At 40.6% G+C, this 26,219-nt stretch overlaps 1 protein-coding gene across 1 annotated transcript in view; it reads left to right on the forward strand.

Annotated features, from left to right (window-relative positions):
• ppp3ca (protein phosphatase 3, catalytic subunit, alpha isozyme) overlaps nucleotides 1–25,481 on the forward strand; it is a 267,749-nt gene extending 242,268 nt beyond the window's left edge. The window contains exon 7 of the transcript XR_012396615.1: nucleotides 24,562–25,481. The gene's annotated coding sequence lies outside the window, so the exon portion shown is untranslated. The remainder of the gene's footprint in view (nucleotides 1–24,561) is intronic.
• The last annotated feature ends 738 nt before the right edge of the window (nucleotides 25,482–26,219 follow it).

Consider the following 26,219-nt stretch of genomic DNA (forward strand, 5'->3'; position numbering starts at 1 on the left):
GGGGTATTGTGTGTAGAATTTTGAGGAAACAAATAAATTTAATCCATTTTGGAATAAGACTTTCCGGATGCACTGTACTGTATATAACAAATGTACAACTGATCAAATCAATGGTGCCATAAAGTGAGCACAAGAAACATTAAAAACAAAATGTTTCATAACTTTACAGTTTCATTTATTGGCATTTAAAAATAATATAACAAATATTTTACAAGACTACTGAATGCTTGACTCTGATAGGTTGATGAAAGTTATAAGTTGTCCAATTGTTTTCAGGGAACCGCAGGAAATTGTTATAAAGTTCAAAATTGTTTGACAGGATTCACTTTGCTGCAGATTATCATGAACATGTGGTGGATTAAAGTTAGTAATGTTGTAAAATATACTGTATGTTGATGTTCATGGCAGACCAGTCAGTCTGCTTTAAAAGTTCCTTGTGTATTGTATTAAAACACAAGTATTTATTTTATTTAGCCTGCATATGTTTTCTTGATTTTTAAAATAGCCATTTATGATTTACCAGGATCCAGTTTCAGCTAAAATCTTCTTTAATGGCCTATGGAAGAAAAAAAGTAATATTGGATGTCTAAGAGTAAGTAAATTAACACAGAGTTTACTAAATTATACCTAAGTGTATCTAAGTGTTATACAAAACATATTAGTAGAATGGTAGTGCTTATTGTAAAACATATCTATTTATAATTTATTTTATTAATTAATGACCGTAACTTAGCAAGACTTCCACGTTTATTAAACCCCTCCTAATGTAATCCCCCAGACTTAGGGGTTGTTTTATTTGAGAAAACATATTTATTTAATCATCCAGATTCCCAAAGATTTCCCACGAACGTGCTGTCTGAAAATGAGTGAGGATGCTCTGTCTTTAGAATAAATGAACCAAAACGACGTGCTTTAGTCTTATCTGTCCTTAGCAACAGTCATGGAAAGTATATTTATGGGCTGGATGTAGCTAAAGAGCTCATTGAGAATATAAAAAGAGCAATTAGAAGCTGTGTTTTCCACCTGGCTGAGAGCCATGATGTGCGTGGTCTCATGGGACTCGGAGCCGCTTCTGCCTGTTGGAGCTCAGAGGAAGAGCTTTCGATGGGAAGACGTGCTCCTGCTGCCCTGATTCTCATACACTCCAAACAATAATAAATCATCTGGTGTAACCTGATATAATTACTACACACATTTCCACACATTTGAATGATGTAATTTCAGCTTTCAGCAAATGGAACCCAAGAGCAAAATTTATCATGAAGTAATGAGATCAGATCGCTTTCACTCAAATTAACTTGTCAATTTTACTTCAGCAAATGCTTGTCGAGTTTACTCAATTGATTTTGATCTCTTTATGTGGACAACCAGAATGTTTCATTAACTACTTGAATTTAAACTTTAAATAACTCATTTTTACGATCCACTGGTATAAGCAGAGCACAAAACGCAGGGCGCAAACGCTTTCAGGGCGTGTCAGGACGCGTTTTTGCTAATTTAAGGACGGGAAATCTGCCTTGTGCCAAGGCGCATGGTCTAAAAGGGTTGAGTTTATTTTCTTAATGAGTTATAGGTGTGTTTTAAGAATAAACAATTTAGAGTCTGATCTCTCATTCCCTTTAAAGGGCCATGAAACCCCCTCGTTTCAGCAGGGTGTTTTCACACCTCTACTTTGGAAAAAGTCAGAAAAGTGGGCGTGTCCAGCTCTGTTTAGGGGGGAGTGTCGGAGGAAGAAAAGAGGCTTGGTGTGGGAGTGTCTATTTGGGCGCGCTGAATTTTAGAGTCAAAACACACAACCACAGCGGACAATGTGACTGTGTTTACATGGACATCTGTTGTCGAATTATTTGCCAAATTATTAAATGGTGGACTTTAACTGCAGTTTGGCTCTTTCATTCAGGGAATTCATTCATGTCCCTCCCGACAAACGAGATATTTGATTCGAGGATCTGCTCTAAGCGTGTATTTTTTATGCAATGTTTGATACCGCACGGCGAATGAGAGAAAAAAAAAACTCAGCATTTCCCGGAAACTTAGATGCACACTGCAGGTAGCGTCAGAAAGCCGCGTGTGTTATTCCGGTCACAAAATCCAACACAAGGTTATAGTTTGGTTGTAACTGTTAGTGCTAACTTGTTTACACTGGTGCAATAGTTTGTTTGATACGAATAAAATACGAACTGAATAAACAAAGAGCTCTGGTCGCTCACTTACCAAATCTGTAGAGACAGGACAATCCACAGCAACTAGAGCCGCGTCTTTATTTAGAGGAGACTACAAGCGAATCCAGATCTCAGCGTTTGCAGATGAGAACAGCTCTCAGGTAAACAATGTTCCCCTTCGGTTGGGGAACTTCAGTGCCATGAATGGGAGGATTCGGATCAGAAGCCGCTTATCTGGAGAGTATTGAACGGGCCAATGAATGAAATTAATTGGCAGCGTAAGCTTGCGCAGGTGTGCGACATCTGCAATTATCTCAGCATATAAGCACACCTGAAGCCAGCAGACGCCATCCTTTTCGCTTCAGATCCTTTCTGAGTGAGTCGATGAGGGTTCCTCTTGCTGATCAGCACTTCAGAGCGAACGAGTGTGTCTCCCGGTCCAGAGTGGGTCTTCGCGGTGGCAGACGGTCGAGCTGGGTTACTCCCTTGCCTGCGGTTCTTTGGGTCCGGTCCTCCAGAGCGGTGCGTATAGTTGCAACTTTCCTAAAAGAGCAACACAGTCGTGCAGCACGTCCTTTTCAGGATGGCGCTCCGACTGTGCGTTTCTGGATGCGGGGGTTTCCTGTCTCCGGATGATGGACACGATCACTGCATTGCATGTTTGGGGGTCCAGCATGTTAATGCGGTGCTCGCGGGCGGTTCATGTCGTCATTGCGATGCCATGACCGTTGCACAGCTAAGATCGCGGCTAACTTTCGCAAGAGAGCGAGCCACCCCAGTTGCCTCCTGTTCTAAAAAAGCAGCGGGCGCTCGGGCAGATCTGAGGGTTTCAGCGGGAGCTAATCCGCCGCCCACGGGCTCGCGGATCTCTCGCTCCTCACGGCGCTCCATCCAAGCTTCGGGTGGTGAGAGTGATCCGTCTAACCAGATGGTAGCTCTCACACTCGCTGACACCGGAGATCAGATGTCCTCCGCGGCATCGGAGGGTGGGCTTTCACTGTCCGACGAAGATCCGGACCCGCTCGCCCCCTCCGGGCAGGTGAGCGCTGTCAAATCGGATCCTGAAGCGGACATGTTAGCCGTGCTTTCCCGGGCTGCTTCGGCCGTGGGGTTGGAGATGGTTTATCCCCCAGCTCCGCGGCCGGACTGACTAGATGGGTGCTACGTAGAGGACCAGAAGGCGAAGCCTTCGAAGCCTCTCGTCCCCTTTTTCCCGGAAGTGCACAGTAGGCTCACGCAGTCCTGGAGGGCACCTTTCTCTGCCCGTGCTGCGAGTGCCTCCGCCCTCACCGCCCTTGACGGCGGAGCTGCCAGGGGGTATGAGGCGATCCCGTCAGTGGAGCGCGCTATCGCGGTCAATCTTTGTCCGCGCGGCGCCTCTACGTGGCGGGGTTTGCCCCGCCTCCCGTCCAAAGCCTGTAGGTTGTCTGCCTCCCTCGGAGCCAGAGCTTATAAGGCTGCGGGCCAGGCTGCTTCTGCTTTGCACGCGATGGCCACCTACCAGCGCTACCAAGCGCAGGCGCTGGCCGAGCTGCACGAGGGCGGGTCCAACCCAAGCTTATTACATGAGCTGCGCACCGCGACCGACTATGCTCTTCGGACTACTAAGTCCGCCGCGTGTGCGCTGGGGAGGACGATGTCCACACTTGTGGTTCAGGAACGCCACCTCTGGCTAAACCTGGCCGATATGCGCGACGTTGACAAAGTTCGCTTTCTTGACTCGCCCATATCCCAGGCTGGCCTGTTCGGCGACACCGTCGGTGAATTCACCCAGGAATTCAAGGCGGTGAAAGAGCAGTCGGATGCGATGGGCAATATCATCTATCGGCGTGGCCGTAAGCCCGCTCCGCCCGCCGAGCCATCCACCTCCGCTGTTCCTCGCCGAGGGCGCCCGCCAACGAGTGCTGCCCCGCCCCCGCCTGCGCCTCCGGCCAAGCGGGCGCGGCGTTCACCTCGAAAGCAGGCAGCCCCTCCTGCCCAGGGCGCCGTTAAGTCCGGTAAACGGACCGCGAAGCGTCCCTGAGACAGGCCATCCGGAGAAGAGGAAACTTGCTCTTTCCCCGCTGGAGGGCGGGGCCCCGATAACAACGGTACTTTTCAGTGCCACCAAAACATCAGTAAAAGAGCACTTTTTCCCTTCCCCGGATGTGACTGCACGAGTTCTGCCAGTCCGGGACGCGCTGCCTTCCGGCTCGCAGACTCTACGTGCTTCGCCAGTGGCTCACGAGCGCTGGGGGGACGGTCTCCCTTCCCTCAGCCCTCCAGCCCCCTCTCCGGAGTCAGGGTGCGGAGCCAGAGCGAATCGCTCTCCTCCAGCTTTTCCGCGGGACCCTCGTGCTTCCCGGATCAGCACACCCACTCCGCGCTGCCCCACCGCTGGTACGTCAGCGATTGTAGCGATGACTCCATTAGCGAGGGCTCTGCCTGCCTGGTTAGCGCGGGCCAGCCCCTCGCGGTGGCTCATACGCACAATCAGACTCGGTTACGCGATTCAGTTCGCGAAACGGCCCCCCAAGTTTACGGGCGTGTATTTCTCCAGGGTCAACCCCCTGTCCGCCCCTGTCTTGCGAGAGGAGATTGCTGCCCTCCTGGCGAAGGGTGCAATCGAGCCGGTTCCTCCAGCCGAGATGGAGAGTGGGTTTTACCCAAAAAGAGCGGTGGGTCACGGCCAATCCTAGATCTGCGTGTTTTGAACCGCTGTCTGCACAAGCTGCCGTTCAGAATGCTCACGCAGAGGCGCATTCTCCAATGCGTTCGTCCTCGGGATTGGTTTGCAGCCATAGACCTGAAGGACGCGTATTTCCATGTCTCCATTCTTCCACGCCACCGCCAATTTCTGCGGTTTGCGTTCGAGGGTCGAGCGTGGCAGTACAAGGTCCTCCCCTTCGGGCTCTCTCTGTCTCCGCGGGTCTTCACCAAACTCGCGGAGGGTGCCCTAGCGCCCCTTCGGCTCGCGGGCAATCGCATACTCGGTTATCTCGACGACTGGCTGATTTTAGCCCACTCGCGGGAGCAATTGATTATGCACAGGGACGAGGTGCTTCGGCATCTCCGCCTACTGGGGCTTCAGGTCAACCGAGAAAAGAGCAAACTCGCCCCCGTGCAGAGGATTTCTTTTCTCGGGATGGAGCTGGACTCGATCACCATGGTAGCGCACCTCTCCGAGGAACGCGCTCGCCTGTTGCTGAACTGTCTGAGGGAGCTCGACAGCAAACTAGTGGTCCCACTGAAGTTCTTTCAGAGGCTCCTGGGGCATATGGCATCCGCAGCCGCCGTCACGCCGCTCGGGTTGCTCCATATGAGACCACTTCAGCACTGGCTTCACGATCGGGTCCCCAGACGCGCATGGCACGCGGGCACACACCGGGTCTCGGTTACTGCGCTGTGTCGCCGCGCCCTCAGCCCTTGGAACGACCCCTCGTTCCTACAGGCCGGTGTGCCTCTAGGACAGGCGTCCAGCCATGTTGTTGTTTCAACAGACGCTTCCAACATGGGTTGGGGGGCCGTGTGTCGCGGGCATGCGGCTGCGGGCCTCTGGAAGGGTGCCCAGCTGCATTGGCATATCAATCGCCTAGAGCTGTTGGCAGTGTTCCTCGCTCTCCACCGCTTTTTACCGGTGCTGGAGCGGCAACACGTGCTGGTCAGGACGGACAGTACGGCGGCGGCGGCGTATATCAACCGCATGGGGGGTATGCGCTCTCGCCGCATGTCTCAGCTCGCCCGCCGTCTGCTCCTCTGGAGTCACCCGCGGCTGAAATCGCTGCGCGCCATTCACTTCCCAGGCACGCTCAATCGTGCAGCCGATGCGCTCTCACGACAGCTGTTACGCCCTGGAGAATGGAGACTCCACCCCGAGTCTGTTCAGCTGATATGGGCGCGATTCGGGGAGGCCCAGATCGATCTGTTTGCTTCCCCCGAGAACGCTCACTGCCAGTTGTTTTGTCCCTGACCGAGGGCTCTCTCGGCACGGATGCACTGGCCCACAGCTGGCCTCGGGGCATGCGCAAGTATGCGTTTCCCCCAGTGAGCCTGCTCGCGCAGTTTCTGTGCAAGGTCAGGGAGGACGAGGAACAGGTTCTGCTAGTTGCGCCCCTTTGGCCCAACCGGACCTGGATATCAGAGCTCTCAATCCTCGCGACGGCCCTCCCCTGGCGGATCCCTTTGAGAGAGGACCTACTCTCTCAGGGACAGGGCACCATCTGGCACCCTCGCCCCGATCTTTGGAACGTCCCTAGACGCGAGGAAGACTTAGGTAACCTACCGACTGCGGTGGTTAATACCATCACTCAGGCTAGAGCCCCCTCCACGAGGCGCGCCTACGCCCTGAAGTGGAGTCTATTCACTGAATGGTGCGTCTCTCGCAGAGAAGACCCCCGAAATTGCCAGATTAGTGTTGTGCTCTTTTTCCTTCAAGAGAAGTTGGACAGCAGGCTGTCGCCCTCCACTCTCAAGGTTTACGTGGCCGCCATCTCCGCTTATCATAGCGCGGTAGCTGGCGGCACCGTGGGAAAGCATAACCTGGTCATCCAGTTCATTAGGGGTGCTAGGCGAATTAATCCATCTCGCCCCCCTCTCATGCCCTCTTGGGATCTCGCCCTCGTTCTCACGAGTCTGCGATCCGATCCCTTTGAGCCACTCGAATCAGTATCTCTAAGATTTCTGTCCCTGAAGACAGCTCTGCTGGTTGCGTTGGCCTCCATCAAGAGGGTCGGGGACCTGGAGGCATTTTCGGTCAGTGACTCGTGCCTGGAATTCGGGCCGGATTACTCTCACGTTATCCTGAGACCCCGCCCCGGTTATGTGCCCAAGGTTCCTACCACCCCCTTTAGAGATCAGGTAGTGAACCTGCAAGCGCTGCCCCCGGAGGAGGCAGACCCAGCCCTTTCTTTACTTTGTCCAGTTCGCGCTCTGCGCATTTATGTGGACCGTACTCAGAATTTTAGATCATCTGAGCAGCTCTTTGTCTGTTATGGCGGTCGGCAGCAGGGAAGTGCCGTATCGAAACAAAGATTATCCCACTGGATTGTGGATGCCATTTCACTCGCTTATTCGAGTCGAGGTCAGCCGTGTCCCCCGGGAGTACGTGCACACTCCACTCGGAGCGTTGCATCCTCTTGGGCGCGTGCACGCGGCGCCTCTCTAACAGACATCTGTAGAGCTGCGGGCTGGGCGACACCCAACACATTTGCAAGGTTTTACAATCTGCGAGTGGAGCCGGTTTCCTCAAGGGTATTAGGTAACCCTTTGGTGATTGAGGAGACAACTCGGTAGGGTGTTGAAACACGCTTGCTGCGCCATTCTCCCTAACACGGAGGTACGTGCGCCTTTTTTATCTGTCAGTAAAGTTCCCCGTCAGGTGAGCCCTGCAGATTCCTCCGTGGCCCCCAGCACTGACTCAGCGGAGGAGTCACTTGCTGGCCCACTACGTTGTAGGTCTGCCCGCTGGTCAGCCCGCGTTTTGGGTATAGGTGCCTGCTATGCGTGATCCCCACTAGGCGATCCCATATGCTTATTCCGCCACGGTTAAGTCCCCCCCCTGGGCGGACCCGTGTCTTCCCTCTCCGCTAACCACTCTTTGCTATGCGTACTCCCCCTTTTTAGGGCTAGTCCATAGGTAAATTCTGCCATCTATCCCCCCCTTGGGTAACGGATGGCCTCCGCAGCGTCCTCCCTATCGGGATTGCACGCTTCCCAACGTACTGTCGTATTTCCTAGAATTATCTAGATGCTCACGACTTCCCAAAAAATATATCTAAATCCGTAAAACTTCTGTTGAAGTAGGATAAATTAGGGCCAGGGACACGTTGGAGGACCGCGCCCCCCATGATGTGGGTGCGTCACGCTTGCTTGACTATCTCCTCATCGGGGGTGTTGGTAAGGTGCAGTCATTATGGCGCTTTCCATATTCTCCCATTCATGGCACTGAAGTTCCCCAACCGAAGGGGAACGTTCGAGGTTACAGAAGTAACCCTTCGTTCCCCGAGGAGGGGAACGGAAGTGCCATATTCCGTCGCCATAATGACTGTCCCTTAGCTGTTTGAAAGTCTCTTCAGCTTAAAAGGATGGCGTCTGCTGGCTTCAGGTGTGCTTATATGCTGAGATAATTGCAGATGTCGCACACCTGCGCAAGCTTACGCTGCCAATTAATTTCATTCATTGGCCCGTTCAATACTCTCCAGATAAGCGGCTTCTGATCCGAATCCTCCCATTCATGGCACTTCCGTTCCCCTCCTCGGGGAACGAAGGGTTACTTCTGTAACCTCGAACGTTCCTCCTTAGATACGTAAGTTATTGTTGTCGAGCGTCGCGTACACTGTTAATCCACACGTGACTCAGAGCTCTCACAGAGAGAAAATGAAAATGAAACTTAACTGCAGAAAACTATTAAAGCAACACTTCAAGCTTGTTTTGCCAATACAACGTGGCGTCTCTGCCGTCTACACTCTGACAGCAATGAATATTAATGAAGTTGCACAATAGAGCGCGCTGATTGGTTTGAACCAAGCCTTACTCATGCATTAATGCAACACACTGTAAGACGTAATAAGACTCACTCTGGCACAGACGCCCAGTCTGCACGCTGGAATACAACGCTATTATGTCATGGCCGTGACGCAGCTTCAAAAATTTGTTTCAAACCGGAAGTACGAATTTGCTTGAAATAACGCAAAAACAACCAATTTACACTTTTTAGTGAAATATAGGTGTCCTAATAGTGTTTTTAGCAGTGTGGGACACATATACGACTGTCAACAGCTCAAAAAATGTGTTTTGGTGTTTCGTGACCCTTTAAGAGTCATCTGCGTCGCGCCAAGAGCGCATTCGCTATTTACAGGACGCAAAGTAAGTCTAAGTGGAAAAAATTAGCATTTCACAAGCAAACAGTTAACAGTTTTTTTAACAGAAAACTGTTAAACAGAGCATCTACTGCTGAGAATGAGAGATAAATGATCTACTTTCACTTTCGCTCTTGGATAGGGAAACCTTTATGCACAGACATCAATTACCCTATAAATAATTAATTTGTTTGTTAAGCGCAAAGATTTGTTTCAAAACTATTTCTAAATTCAGTTCTAATTTCTAGCAAACGAATAAATGAACAATAATGACCAAGTGTGGTCAAAATAGAGTTATTTCCAAATACACCTCCCATGCCCCATATTGTCTTAAACCTGACAGGTGGGCAAATCTAAGCTTGTTTTTAATAAAACAAATATAAATATGGATATATTAAATAATACTGCTAATAATAATAACATTATACAAAGGAAAATTGTTATGAATGAACTGAAAAAGCCTCCCGAGATGAAGAAGACATAAAAGAGGTGGTTTTTCATATTTATATAGGCTAGAAAATAATATGTTTTGTAATATTTTAATCCTTTATATTTATATCCTATATCTATTCTTATTATATTATATATATATATATATATATATCCTTAATATTTAAATTTTTTCATATGTAAAGATATTTGCCTATTGCTCTCTTGTGCGTATTAAGCAGTGCGTAAGCGAGGCGCAACTCTGCGCCGGAGTTTAGACCGGGTTAGTTTTGGTCTAATGAAAAATCTATTATAGTTTTTCAAAATACCAACGCGCCAGCGGTCCGCCTCAGAACGCCTTCCTTCTTAGACCAGAACGCCTATGGGCCCACAAATGAGCGCTACTGCATTTGATATTTAAACAGCGTAGCGCAATGCCTCAAAACGACTCTTGCGCCAAGCTGAAACTACCAAAAGACTATTGTGCCACGTCTTGCGCCCACTGCGCCGGGTGTATGATAGGGCCCATAATGTTAATTTTATGTTTCAGACATTTAAATACAAAACTTTTAGCTAAACATAAACATAAACGTAATACATAATACATAATACACACTGATATCTGGACAGGGCAATAATGGACTATGTGCTTTATTCACATCAATTACACACATTTAGGTCACTAACACATTTAACCTATTCTTCTCGCTGTAATGAGGGGTCTAAGGCTGTGTTAGATTCCATGTGTAGAAGTTTACTAAAGGGGATAGGCAGTGACATCAATAAATAAACAGGCAGAGAGTCGGCAACATGTAAGCAGTCCAATCTGATAACAAACACAGGGGCAATTCCAGCAGCGTAGTGAGAGTGCATGCAGAGGTTCAGTATAACAACCATCAGTCCTAAACAGATCAGCAAACACAGGGGCAAATCCAGAAATCTTGGTAAGAAGGCAGGCAAAAGTTTAAGGCAAAGACAGATAACATAATTGATAAAGACAGGCAGTCATGAAAGTTTCTTGGAACAATGCTTGATAATACAGGTGAACTGGCAATACTTCGCAAGGAAGCATGGCCTGAGCTTTTACTGAAATACAGCACAAACAGGAAGTGACTGCAGAGGGAGCGGAGCTGAGTCAGAAGACAGGCGAGTGCTCCCTCTGCTGGCGTGGCATTACACTCCCAGTTAAACAGCCACTTACTTTCATGTATTTGGAGGAGACATTGATGAAATTAAATGTTGTAAATCCAGCAGCATCACAAATCAAAAACCACAATCATTATTAAGCTGTTTAAAAACAAAAAATTGTGAAATGTTCCTACACTGTAAAGGCTGATTTATACTTCTGCGTCAAACGCCGGCGTATGCTACGGCGCTTACGTATGCCCTTCGATGTGGCCGTCGGCGTCGCTGACGTGCACCTCTCAAAAATTGTAACTACACGTCGCAACGACATGTATCGCAAGCTCTGTGATTGGTCGGCTTAGTAGCGCTGACAAGTCTGGGCGGGACAGAGAGCCGCGCGAATGGCGCGAGCTGGACGCGAGCCCAATGTAGTGATTGTTTACAAGTGTGGAGTTTCGTGAAGGAGCTCCTGATGGAAAGTTTTGTTTTGTGTTTACCTCATAGTTAAAGTTGTTGCACGTCTGCCGGTTCCTGCCTCAAAATGAGCGAGTTTGAGCCACTTGTACATCCAGGAAGTGTTCAGGAAAAGCAAAACAGCAGAGAAGAAACTCGACACAGAGGAACATTTTCACCTCACTGCCAACTAGCGTTTTGGAAGTGTTAATGCAGACCAACAGAGACAGCGCGCAGAAGTATAATTGCACATGCACAACTACGCGCGTTGCATGCGCCGTGGGTCACGCCGGTCACTTGACGCAGAAGTATAAACCAGGCTTAAAGAATTATAAGATCAGTTAGTCATCACAGCATATGTTTTTGGTTCATTGTAACTATTTAAACTAAGTTAATCCTGTTCTAAATCAATTTTATAAGTTTTTCAAGCTGTTTTAAGTCAGTGTAACATAATATAAATTTAATAAACTCATAAGGTTAAAGTGATTCAGCTCAAAAATTTAAGGCAACCAGGATTTTTTTTTTACTGTGTAACGTCATTATCAACGGCCAAAGTTCTGTTCCAAAACTCAAGACCGCAAGAACGAAGGGTGCGTGAAAGTTCCCAGATATGTTTTTGAAGTCAAGGACGCATCGATGCAGACTTGAGCGCAAAACTCACTTGAAAAAGTCCTAGAAATCATTGCGGCTAAATAAAGGAGTTGGGAGTTATTATTAAAGTTCAGAGATATAACTTATCTCATGAATTTTCCTAAATGAAATGGTGACAGTAAACATGACCATGAACATCTTAATAAAGGAATAAACACATTAAAGGTGTTTACTTGCTGAATTCACGTTTAAATCAATTTTGTTTGTATTGCGTGAAGTAGATTTATATGGTGTTTACATATAGTATATATATATATATTTTAAAAGGGGGAAAAACAATAAATTGTTATGTGAATGTTGTAATGCTTAAATAATTTTCCATTAAAAACATGTGAAGGTCATGTGACCATCAAAAAAAGCTAATATAGAACGCAGCATCTCATTTCTCACAGGATGCAGTTTTTGTTCTTGCGGTCTCCCTAGTTCGTTCTTCCAAAGTAATTTGGCAAGACCAGTCTCCACAAGAACTTGAGTCCATTCTCTGCATTCTTGGACTTGAGAAACAGCCAGTGCTTCAAAAACAAAATTGTGGGCCTTAAAAAGTCTTAAATTGACTAAAATAGTGTGTTGTAGGTCTAAATCATTTTAAAAAGATCTTAGTTTTCCTCTGTCCAACTAAAGCTACCCAATCAGGCCAACACATATCCAATTATCAACAATTCATCTAAATAAAACTTTTTTTATTGCAAAGACATACAATCACAACTGCTGTTAGACATTTTTACCCAAAAAAAATCCCTAATCAGTAAAAGAAAACTACAAACATTTACAAAGTTCCTCATAACAATAACAGGTCAATATGCCCTTACATCAATGGTCTCAAGCTCAATTCCTGGAGGGCCGCGGCTCTGCATAGTTAAGCTCCAACCACCTCCAACTCACACCTGCTTAATAGTTTGTAGTGATTTTAAACACCGTGATTAATTGGCTCACCTGTGTTAGATCATGGTTGGAGCAAAACTTTGCAGATCTGTAGCCCTCTAGGAGTCCAGTTTGAGACCTATGCTTTATATGATCCTCCATTATACAAAAACTATTTACAGAAGTAAGGTAGAGTGGACATATTATTTATAAATAGACATGAAACGTACAATTTTATAAAATAAATGCGTTTGGTTTTTAAAAAGTCCAAAGCAATTGACATTAAAGGGCACCTATGGTGAAAAATCTACTTTTCAAGCTGTTTGGACAGAAATGTGTGTAACTGTAGTGTATAGACCATCATATTGGGGTGATATAAACACACTCAGTGTTTTTGTTTTTTCAATTCAACAACATAAAAACGGTGGACCAACTGGAGCAGTTTTAAGATCGACCGCAACTTGACGTATGAGTGCGGTTCCCCCACCCACCAATATTTAATTAACAGGAACGCGTCACCATATTCTCAGTTTGTTGTTTCACATGTTGCATGTTGCCTACATGTGTGTCGCTCCATTGGAAATAAAATAACAAACTTGCCTGCAGGTCACATACCAGAAGCGCCGCTCGGCAACGCTCTGCATCGCGCCACACCGCGCCATGCAATTTAGAATTTTAAACATAGGTTTCTATCAGGGTACACACAATGGCGCTTTAAGTCGGCGGCGCCCAGCCACGATTGGGGACACTTCATATTTCTGCCGCAACAGAGCTCCATCTGAATAGTTTCATTTTAAAAAACATGCCAATGTGCGTGTCTGATGTGCTGTGTCGCGGCTCTAATGGGTTCATCCGGTGCCTCATTTAAAGTTAATTCAGTGTGCGTGGTTATTAGTCTCGGTGTACAAGCTCGGAACTTTAAACTAGCAAACAGTTGGCAGTAAAACTATACAAAGACACAAATGATTGTGTTATTCCTGCTTTGTCTGTGTCCGAGTCGTACATGTACGGCTGAATGCGGATCCTCTCACTCATGTTGCTTCTCTCTGTCTGCCTGTCTGTTGCCAAAAACAGAGCCGGGGGAGCTTGTGGCTAAAATGATTTTCATGTGAAGCAACACACCCCTAAAACAGTGAGCTGTGTACACGCCCCCAACATGACACTTTTTAACACATTATAATAAAAAAATCTGAACTGTGTTTTGAACTGAACCTAAACTGGAAAACTCAGAAGAACCATAATATTAATATTAAATCATAAAAAGGGGCAAACTATGTGCCCTTTAAAATAGGTGGCTGAGAAATAACTACAGTTAAATTATTTTTTATTTTTATTTTGAGGCAAGCAAAAAAAAATCCATTGCAAAAATAAAAGCCCTATATAAGTCTAAAATTTAATTAAGAATGATCTTTAAAAAGTCTTAAATTTAACTTGGTGAAGCCTGCAGAAACTCTGGAATCAGATATGTTTGGTTAAAGAAAGTAAATAGCTGGTGATCCTTCAGGAACGTGGTTGAGAAACACTGTTCTAAGTAATGGCTGCATTTAATAATTCACACAGAGGGGTCAGTGTAAGTAATTTAATAATGTAATATCTTTCCACGTTTATGGATTCATTGACTCTCCAAGTTGATCATATTCCAGTGATCAACTTTTTACTTTCATATTATTATTTGTTGTTAAAATTCTTGACTAATGATATAATATAATGTAATATAATGTAATATAATATAATATAATATAATATAATATAACATAACATAACATAACATAACATAATATGATATTATGTAATATAATATAACATAATATAATTTAATATAATATAATATAATTAATTATAATAAATTATCATCCAATATGATATAATATAATTCTCCAGGACTCATTTTAAAATGTTAAAACTCAAATTAAATTAATTTACATCATTTTCCTTAACATAATTAATTTACATAATTTTTCTAATTCTTCTTAATTATAATAATTTTGATATAAAACCGAATAACCAAGACATTTTAAAATGATTATTTTTTGTTGCTTTTTATTACTGAAACATGATAAAGTAGGTTTATTAATATTAATAATGACGTTGTATGTGCGTATGTGGTAATTCAGTGAGTGCTCTTCCAGAGCTTTGAGAGCTTGTGAAAAGACTTGAGACATCAGTCTTCAGTGTCCAGGACTAATTAAGGGCTAATTCTAATACATCATGCATATTCAGCGGCCCTCATGATTCATTCATTCAATTAGTTGGTTTACACGCATTACAAATGCAACCATTGATCAGCTCTGTCAAACCTCTCAGTGAGCTGTGTGCATCCGATATTCACAATTATCTGCAATTCTTTTAATATATCCAATTAAATATATGAATCATTTCCTTTTTACAAAGAAGCCAATGCAACTTGAAGAGATCACGTCACAGTCTAATTGTCGTCACTACTTCTCAGAGGTCATAGCGTGAATGAATTAAGTCCATTAATCCAACTAAAAGTGCACTTTTCAGTTTTGCAGTGTCTATTAGTCTGGATGAATCAGAAGCGGTTCAACCTGACCTTGTTTACTTGTCCATCGCAGCCGGTATTGATTTCCTGATGATAACAGCAGTAGTCCGATTCAGCAGTGTGTGGCAGACCATTTTAACATTTAATCCATAAAATGTATTACTATCCAGGCCCGGATTGGCTCATCGGGAGGACCAGGAGTATTCCCGGGCGGCCGGTCCCTTTTTTGGCCACGAGGGCTGTGTCCCTAGCTGCCTGCACTCTGAGTAATAGCACTTTTTTTCATTCATTTATTTAACCATAGCCTTAATCTTTTAATTCATTATTTTAACTGCAGACTGCAGGTTAATGATGTCCAATAAAGAAATCCATGAAGTCCATTTCTTGTCAGATGTTGACTTTTAATCTTCACTCAGAGATACATACACAAATTAAAATAAAGTAAACAAAATATAACCTCAAATTTCAACCATCAAGGATGCGGTAAAAAAAACTGTGACTCCACTGTCTTCTAAAGAACGCATTACCGTCAGATTTGACGGAAGCAGTTCTTAAAGAGCCCGCACACAATTTTTAACATATGCTCAATGCAAAATGCACAGAATATCCATCTGAACAACACATATGAAGTTCTAAAATGCAAAAATTCCAAACAAAAATATTCAAAACTGAAATGCATCATATAAAATTAAATACTAAATCTAAACAAATAGGCACAACAGCAGACAGACAACCCAAGTTCATGTCAATCGCCAGTTAGTTAGTGTTTAGCCAGCGCCGTGCAGGAATTACATTTATTACTTACAGTAGCCACACTTACATGCTATTTCAGAGTGAATATTCAGAGTAGCATGGTAAACTGTATAGGAAGGCTGTCAATGTTCAAAAATGACCCAATGTGATAATAAAAGCAACTTCAGCTCAATAAAGCAGGCTAGGCAGAATAGCGCTATTTACTGATGTTTTGTTGTTAAACTAAATATAAATCTACATTGTAGATGCTGTAAAAGGGCCTTATGAAACTGAAAATGATCACTTCAATCTTTCACCGGGAAATTTTAGTGGCAGAACAACACGTCTGTGCATATAAGTCATTCATAACATAACACAATCTAACATAAGCTTAGCCTGACTAAAATAGTTTTAAAACAGAACATTACCTGTCTAACAGTAACATTTCAGTCATGGTGTCATCCTTCCTCCAGCGATAATATTAATTCAGGTTTTTAAAATTTCAGTTCAGCATTTGATTTCTCCCGGTTCGTCTCGTGACCGCGCGATCACACAACCGCTTATGCAGACGGGCACGCGCGAACAGATGCGCAGAAGTCCGAATCTGCATTTGCTGACAGACAGTCTGACCTGCTTATCAGAATTATGAGAGATGTCGGTCTAACTCTATTTAATTGGATGAACATTTTTTAGTTTTTTGCCTTACCCAGAATATAAAAATACATATAAACACATTTAGATCATTTACTGTAATCATTACTATTGGACTGTGAAGAGACTTTCAACCAGCACAACAAAACATGTTTCAGAAGACAATCACCTACTGCACCTTTAACATACACAAGTATTGACAGATAAATCATAAGAAAATGACCAAGGCTTACAAATAAACAATACTTTAGCTATGTCATTTTAAAAAAATGTATCAAATTATAGTAATATTACAGAGTAAAAATCTCAAATACTGTAAACAGTGGTTAGGGAAAGGAACAACAAACCAGCAAATTAAATTAAAATGATTAAAATAATCATAACCCTTATTATAATAATCACCAGTTATTTGCTCTTCTGCTTTTGTGTGGGCTTTCTTGGCCTTTGCTACGTGGTGAGCACAGTAAGATGCACAGAGTGCCTGTACTTGTTCTGAACATGAAGATGTTTAGCATTTTTGTAATGCCCTCAGCTTTTGGAGTCGTCTTTGAAAATAGTCCACAGGTTTGTCCTAGCAACTGGGAAGTTTGGTTTCTAAATGTTGTTTTAATTTGGAAGGTTTCATTCTCTCTAGTTATAATAGCACATTTCTAATAACTGATTTATTTTATCTTTGTCATAATGACAGTAAATAATATTTGACTAGATAGTTTTCGACACACTTCTATACAGCTTAAAGTGACTTTTAAAGGCTTAACTATGTCAATAAGGTTAACTAGGCAGGTTAGGATAATTAGGCAAGTTGTATAACGATGGTTTGTTCTGTAGACTATCATAATGGGCTAATAATTTTGACCTTAAAATGATTCACAAAAAATTAAAAACTGCTTTTATTCTAGCCGAAATAAAACAAATAAGACTTTCTCCAGAAGAAAAAAAATATTATCAGACATTCTGTGAAAATTTCGTTGCTCTGTTAAACATAATTTGGGAAATATTTAAAAAATAAAAAATTCAAAGGGGGGCTAGCAATTCTAAATTCAACTGTATATATAACATACACACACTACAATGGCTCGTTAAAAAAATGCATTTGCTAAAAAACATCTGAACATGTGTACATGGGAAAAAAATCCTTAAAGGGTGTCCTAAAATAGGTAGTAGTAGCATTAAACTAGATATTGTTACTTTTTAAATGTTAATATGGCTTGCCATAGCTGTGTTTTAGCAGGTGATGTGTGAAAGGTAGTGAGGGAGGTAAGATTGTCAGCAGATGAAACTCTTAATGGCCACAGTCTGATCTCTGTCCTGCTCCAGTCACCCGTGCTCATCTGGTAATTCAGACGGTTAGAAACAGCACATTTCTGTCATTTGTTTCACTGTGAATTAGTCATGCCAGCCGCAGTGCCATTATAGTGTTTGGGCCAAGCAGTGCTGTAATGAAATGTTATTAATCATGGCAACGAATACTGTATTCGAATTAGAGTGCTGCTTTCAGTGAAACTGACATATTTAGTATGGTTTTAAAAGTTTTTGACACCTAGAGAAGAAGTGTTTGATCTTTAATATAAGTAAGTTAATTCAAGTTAATTTGTTCAAGTTAATGAAATTAATAGCTATTATGAGTTATTATAAAGTAAAACTCAGTATCCCTATTGTGTTTAACAGCTTGAATTAGTTTTAACTGTATATTTTCTGTTTTCACGATCTCACTTTCTCGGATAATCGATTACATTAAGAACATTTTTTTCTGTTTAGTTATTTAAATGAGGCATCGTTTTATTTAATATGTGCTAATTTGCATATTTTAGGCACTTTAAATGAAGTCAGGTTTAAAATTTCTTTTCTAATTGTTTGACATATTAAAGTAAAAGGTTTTTAAGGGATTTGGGGATTCATCACTCCATAATTCAACAAAAAACACAACTGAAAGTGTGTGTAAATATGATTTATCCTTCTTTTGCCAAAACAGTCTTCAAAAATATGTATTGTAATTGGTATCTACAGTCATAAATTGATAAACTGCTGTAAAATAAACAACTAAAGTGCCTTTTTTATGCTTTTTTTATATTAGAATGGGAAAAAAAGACTTTATGAAAAACCAAAAAGCCTATTGAAAGGTGCTGTTTTTGCTCCAGTGTCTTGCCTTAAATTTTTACTATCTTTTAAAGGTCAGCAGGACTCATAATGCACGTGTCTAAATTCAGTTTTAAAATAACCTTCAGTGTCTTCGTAAACAAAACTCTGAAAGGGATAGCATCAGGACAGCGATATGTGTTTATTGTTAAAGCATGAGGTGTCCAGATGAACAGCTGATGCTCCACTCATACAGACAGAAAACAATGGTTTGTTTGGGTGATGAATCAGTCTTCAATCGCATGCTGCTGATCTCATGATTTCCGACTTCACTGCAGTAATCTTGTTGTAATATAATATGATATTCAGCAGAATACTCAAGCCTATTAAAACAACTGATCTTTGGTTGTCATTATTTATTTATTTGTTCTTTTTTTGTTTTTTGACGAGGACAACACGTGGATGCAGCACAGTACAAAATGACCGTTTCTATTTTTGTAAAGTCTGAAGTCTTATTTACGAATGGCCAAATTAAGTTTGATCCCACTCCTGGATTGTATCGCTCCAGCATTCCTCATTTGATCATTATTTGTGGAGTAACCTAACTAAGAATGTCCTCAAAGTACACAGAAACCATAAGGTAAAACAATTACCAGACAACCCCTCATATATCTGTTTGTTTGTTTCTGTTTCTTGAGTTTTTTACGAACATTTTTCAATTATTAGTTTGTTTGTTTGTTTGTTTGTTTGTTTGTTTGTTTGTTTGTTTGTTTGTAGTATTTATAATATTATTTATTTGTTTATCATTGTCATTATAGCACTTTTTTCAACATGCCGAGTAATCAGCAAAAACAAATAATGTTCATTTTAGGTTTCAGACATTTAAATACACATGACTACTAGCTAAACATAAACATGATGGTCTGTAAAATACACACTGTTTAGGTCACTAAAACATTCACTCTCTTCTTCTAGTTAAACAGCCACTTACTTTCCTATATTTGCAGGAGAAGTTGGTGAAAATACATGATGTAAATCCAGCAGCATCACAAATCAAAAAATAAGATCATTATTAAGCTGTTACAAAATTGTAACACATATTTGAGGATATGAATATTAGACACAAATTTCACAACATTATATATATATATCTTTATCAGTGTTGCAATGTGTCACCATGGAAACTTTAAGCATTGTTTGTTTTTAATGAGTTTTTTACAAACACATAACATTATTTGTTTATGTTTTGTTTGTTGGTTGGTTTGTTTATTTGTTTATGTACTATCATTATTATAGCACTTATTGCAACATGCTGAGTAATAAGCAAAAACAAATGTGTACTTTTAACTAAAAGATGCAATGATAATATTAAAGTCCAGACATTAAATAAGTCATATTTGGACATTTTAGTTGTCACAAAACTGTTTTATAATTAGACTTTTTTTTTTTTTACAAAACTTTTGAAACTTTTCTGAAATCTTTATACTTTGTCCTTCAGGTTCAATATGTTTTGCCCATTTGTTAGCAAGAAGTGTTTCAATAACTGAAAATATATTATTATTATTGTTGTTGTTGTTGTTATTTTTATTATTGATAATAATAATAATAGTTTTATAATTATTATCATTCATTCATTAACTTATTTTCTTTTCGGCTTAGTCCCTTTATTAATCTGGGGTCGCCACCGCGGAATGAACCGCCAATTTATCCAGCATTTGTTTTACGCAGCGGATGCCCTTCCAGCTGCAACCTATCTCTGGGAAACATCCATATACACATTCATTCACACTCATACACTACGGACAATTTAGCCTACCCAATTCAACTATACCAAATGTCTTTGGACTGTGGGGGAAACCGGAGCAGCTGGAGGAAACCCACAGGAACATGGGGAGAACATGCAAACTCTACACAGAAACACCATCTGACCCAGCCAAGGCTCAGGCCAGCGAACTCTTTGCTGTGAGGCAACAGCACTACCTACTGCGCATCCCAATTATCCTTATTTTTGATCATAATAATTATAATAATAAGAACAGAATTGAAAATCATTTTTATTATTATTAATTTTATTATTAATTATTATTAATTATTAATTATTATTAATTATTAATTTTTATTTCAATAAGTTATGTGTTTTTCTTTTAATTTCTGCATGAAAGTAATATGACAAACAAACTTTCATTTTACAATATATTGCCATGGAAGTTATTGTTAATCCTGCTAGTCCTACATCACCCAAACTGCTATGAGCTGGGATCGAACTGGTGACTTTCCATATGGGAGTCGTTGGCTTTTGCAAGGAGGCTAAAGACCATGGCCTCTAAGCACCTGTCACTAGAGCGCTATTAGAGGTCAGAGAGGAGTGAGGTTTACTTCATTACTTCGCTAGCTGGCCTCTGCTACGCTATCCCCCCTATACCTAACTCCCATCCTGTTCTCAACTTTGTAACGGTAGTTTCTCTGCGTGGTGTCATTTACAATTAATGAAATCTCCACACAAATCTGGTCGTGCTGAGGTGATCTCTTTTTTGCCCTGCACAACACACACAATCAGGCAATCACTCTCTCAATATCAGTTGAGTCTCTCTTTTGCCTCTGTTCTCAACAGACAGCAGGCAAGAGGGCGAGCTCCGAGTACACCAAAACTTATACCTCTCTCGCCATAAAACATTAGACGATGTGCACCCTGTGACTCCCAACCTTGTGAAAGCGCATAATATCTTTCAAAATAAAATAAAAGACCCCAACAAATAATAAGTTGAAAATAAAATAAAGAAATAATGATTTTGAACAATAAAGTAGACAATTTACTTGTGTTTAATATGCTTTTTATATTATATTGTATTATATCTAAAAAGTCACTTGTGTAAGCGAGTGTAAAACTCTACAAAAAGTTTTCATTTCATTTTTTATTGTTATATAAGCCTGACAAAACATAAAAACAAGTGCATTTCATAAATATACCAAAGAAGCTGTGGCAGCATGTGTTATTTTGGGTCTTTCAGTATTGATTTCAGAACAGTTGTTTCTCTTTACTGCTTTATTCTGCCCTCAGCCTGTTTTTATTCTGCCATGTTGGTTCCAGCGGGAAGAGCTTTAAGGTCTATCTTTTTTAATAATTTTCCATGTCTTTTGGCCAAATCTATCTATCCACAGAGAAGTTATTTTTCATTTTAAATCCTTGTGCTGTTAGCAGGTTTCATGCTACCCAATGGAAGTTGCTGATTTTGACAAATTACACCTTTCTTTTTTTTTTTTTTTGGACATCAAACTGTGACGAAACTCTAGTTCACATTTACTGGAGATGCACGCTGACCCTCAAGCTACAACGCACATCCAGCGTCATTCATTCCTGTTGAGTGACAACAGAGACATGCTGAGCAATACAAACTGGGAACGCTAAATCACTGTGAAATCACATCTTTTCAGGGCCGCAGACTGGGGGATGATCCTGTTTTTCCAGAAAGTCTCACAGGAGCCGAGAAAATGTGCAGAACTCATTTAAACTGGGAAGCATGAAGAATCTTCATCGGTCCCTGCGGGTCATGTACTGACATTATACAATCTATTTCAAGACACATTCATCAGATTTACCTGGAAGTTTGTAAATTATATATGAACACTATGCAGATGTGCATTACTTCACTTTACTTTAACCTGTTAGCATTATAGTGTAGCACCCAAGTGTGTAATGTGAGGGGCGCTGACATCAGAGTTGAGGATCCAAATGCAGGTTTATTATTAGAATGGTCAGGCAAGCAATGGTCAAAACAGGGGCAAACAGATGCATGCAGGGAATCCAAAGTCCTGGTCAATAAACAGGGGAATGCTACAGACAGCAAGGAATCAAAACGAGAAAACGAGGCAAATAGTCAAAACTACTAAGCTATAGGGCAGACAATGGAAAAAGCATTGTATTGTCACATACAGTATAACAAGACTCAGCAACTGTTGTGTGTGTCTGCGATGCTTTTAAAGTCCATGTAATCATTTCTGAAATGCTTTAGTGTGTCAGCAATCAGTGGAAAACTGGAATAGGTGTAAATGTGTGGTGCATGACAGGATCTGTAGTTCATATGGTAAGAGATTTGTAGTCCTGGGTAAAAGGGAATAATCCAAGCCTGGATCACAGGTGACTGTGACAGAGTGCTTAATGACAGGAATACAGGAAAGGGTTATAATGAAGAGTTTAAATGCAAAAACCACCAAACGCCATCCAAAATTATCTTCTTAATAAAAATATTTCTCAGACTCTTGGGTGTAAGTTATTTGTAACTTATTTGGTGATGAATAGGTACTTTGAGGTTACAAATTTAAAGTAAAGTTGCAGAATATAAACATGGGAGTTTATAGATGGCATTTAGAAGCTTTTCCATCTTCATATGTAACTAATAAGCAGGCCCACACAGAATCTGTGTGCACAGATATTCCCAGATTTCCACAGATTTTTAGCCCATCATTGAGTCAATGTAAATCTGTGTAAATTTATATTTAGTCAATTTTTAAATTAATTAAACTTTTATTATTGTGATATAATAATAGTAAGATTAAAATGTTCATATGATTTATTTACAATACAATGTGTAAAGTAATATTTTCTATCATTTTGTTGATATATTATTTGAGAGACTTGCTTTGCAAATTCTGTCTGGCCCTACTAATAAGTAAAAGCCCCTTTAGACAATCTTTTCACTATATGAGTAACTCTGCAACTATAGGTCAACTTTATTTACCAGCCCTAATTTGACAGTCTGCTAATGCAATACTTATGCACTCTTGAGTGGTGGATGGATGTATAAATGCCAAATTCTTGTCAGGCCAAATTTAGAAGAAGAATCATTTGATGGAAAATTAAAATCCTATTTTTGAGGATCACAGTATGGCACTACAATAATTGCCATTTAAAATATTTATTTTTTGCCACTATCCTTCAAACAACCCGGCTTTCCCCAATGTGTCAGCAAGAAGTTTGTCAGCAATTTAGAATAATAATTTTTTAAAAAAGATCATTATCATTATCATTATTAATCAATGGATTGCTGTGCATTAAAGGATTTTCAGATGTATGACATGAAAGAAAATATCCACCTGACAGTTAGATACAACATTTGGACCCAATCCCAATTCTATTTTTGTCCCCCTACCTCTTCCACTTCCCCCTGGCCCTTAAAACAGAGTGTGAAAAGGAGGGGCTTCCCCTAGGAAATGGGACACGACTACAGCATCTGCACATGTCATGATATGTCATCACAAAACACGATTCGTAAATTCAAAACACAATTCGTAAATGCACAAATCCAATTCGTAAATTTAAAACACAATTCGTAAATTCAAAACACAATTCGTAAATGCTCAAATCCAATTCGTAAAATCAAAACACATCTCGCAAATGCGCAAATCCAATTCATAAATTGAAAACACATTTTGTAAATGCGCAAATCTAATTCATAAATTTAAACCTAATTCATTAATGCGCAAATCCAATTCATAAATTTAAAACACAATTCGTAAATCTGCAAATCCAATTCATGAATTTAAAACACAATTCGCAAATGCCCAAATCCAATATGTAAATTAAAAACACAATTCGTAAATGCCCAAATCCAATTTATAAAATCAAAACACAATTCGTAAATATGCAATTTTACTTAAAAAATTCATAACATGATTCATAAATTCAAAACACAATTTGTAAATTCAAACCACAATCTGTGAATGCACAAATCCAGTTCATAATTTCGAAAAACAATTCTATTTTATAACTATAATTCTATTTTCTATAATATAAATATTAATGATTTTTATTTGTGAATTTACAAAATTGTGTTTTGACTTTACGAATTGAATTTGTAAATTTTTGAATTGAGGTTTGAATTCATGAATTGGATTTTGTAAATGTGAATTGTGCTGTGCTTGTATGAGTTTAATTTTTGCAAATGTATTATTTTTGAAACTCTATAGGTTAAAGCACATCCAGACATATCTACATCCAGCACATTCAGTCTTACAAAAGTCTTTCGGGTTTATTCTACAGTAACAACCACCTGCATGTACTTTATCCCTTACATATAGCTTACAGTTTTTCTAGTTTGCTTTGACCTGGTTAAAGAAACTAGGTTCCTCTTCATTTTCATTATCACTATCCCAGCAGAGCAGAGGACCGGTCTTGCAAATGTGTAAACCCTTTCTCATTGGGTAGACACATTTTCCCCACCATTTTTCCAAACAGTTAACACAGATGTCATTCAAGCAGTCCAAACTCCATTGTTTTAGTTTTGGTAACCAAACAGAATCCATCTATTCCTAACTATTAAAAACTACCAACATCAGTATGAAATCACTGAAGCAGCGGTTTGACACTCCTTTACACAAATCTTCAATTAGCCATCATTCTGCAAACCTTATATAAACGATGAAAGGTCTGTGTTGTTCTGTGCCAGCATTGATGGAGGAGGTCAATATGGCCTATACTCCCAATAGTTTTGACTGTATATTAGTTTACATGTGTTTTCTCTAATATTTACAGTATTTTATTACTTTTGTCTGTTTTTTTTTATATACAGTATTTCAGTTTTCAGCCACAGTTTGAAAAATGTCATGAATTCAATATATATTCAATCAAAGCACATCTTATTCTTGATCCAATTCTTTGCAAAAAGGCGAATTTGACAGCCCAAATAGAGACAACAAATGCCATTGGCTATAAGCTACAATGGCAAGCGATGGTGGTGCATTTTGAGTTCTGTATTTTGTATTTTGTTGTGCATTGTGTAATGATTAATTGAAAGAGCTCATATACTTGTTTGCAAGTTGTGTAGTTTGAAGGTAAAACTAGCTTTTGTTGCATATGTTAAATGTTTTGACACGATATGTGCCTTTTGCAAGCAAAATGTGTCATTTTGACCATGAGTGCCGCTGTTTAGGCCTGTGTGTTAACTGTTTTGAAAATGTGGAGTTTCAGTTGACAACTACATCCAAGCAATCGAGAAAAACTGTAATAAACAAAAGTCAAGAAAAAAAGTTTTTCTTTTACAAATATATGATGCATTAAATAATGGTGGAGCATTATTTCACTATTTATTATTTGGCTATTTTGTTTTAAAAACAACATCAAAGCAAAAACTTTACTTTCATTTATGTTTTATATGAATATCTAATCTCTTTTGTAAATTTAAATGTAGTGCAGACAGCAAAACGAGACATCACATCTTTGACCAATAAACAAAAAACGTATTTTAAACAAGCAACTACAACTCACTACGTTTAAAACGCGTCATAATAACAACAAAAACATAAATTAAACAACTACATAGTAAACAATAATAAACTGTAGCCCGAGTTTGACTGCTGTCCTGATTTTCCGAGCACAAGGGAGGACATCACTGCGAAAGCAGCTGCTGCAAATGTGGACAAAGGGCTAAGGGTCAGGTCAGATGTTAACAGAAAGTAAATAGTGGTTATTATTATTTACGAGGGAGGCCGTTTAAATAGGTCCAGTGTTTCAACTTCATTATAATGCAGCAGAAGTCTCACATTTATATACGAGGAACAAAACACACCAGGTGCTACAAATATAATTTTAAAATGATTTGCTTCCTCATTAGTAAACACAAAATGTAAGCCATACCAATAAAGAATAAACAACAAATCCTGTGCTTTTATAGCCACGTTTGACAGTTATCTACAATGTAATTATTTTATGGTATTCAATAAAGCTGCTGTTCTGGATTTAAAAGG

The sequence above is a fragment of the Danio rerio genome, chromosome 21 (assembly GCF_049306965.1).
Source record: "Danio rerio strain Tuebingen ecotype United States chromosome 21, GRCz12tu, whole genome shotgun sequence".
In the NCBI taxonomy this organism is placed as follows: Eukaryota; Metazoa; Chordata; class Actinopteri; order Cypriniformes; family Danionidae; genus Danio; species Danio rerio.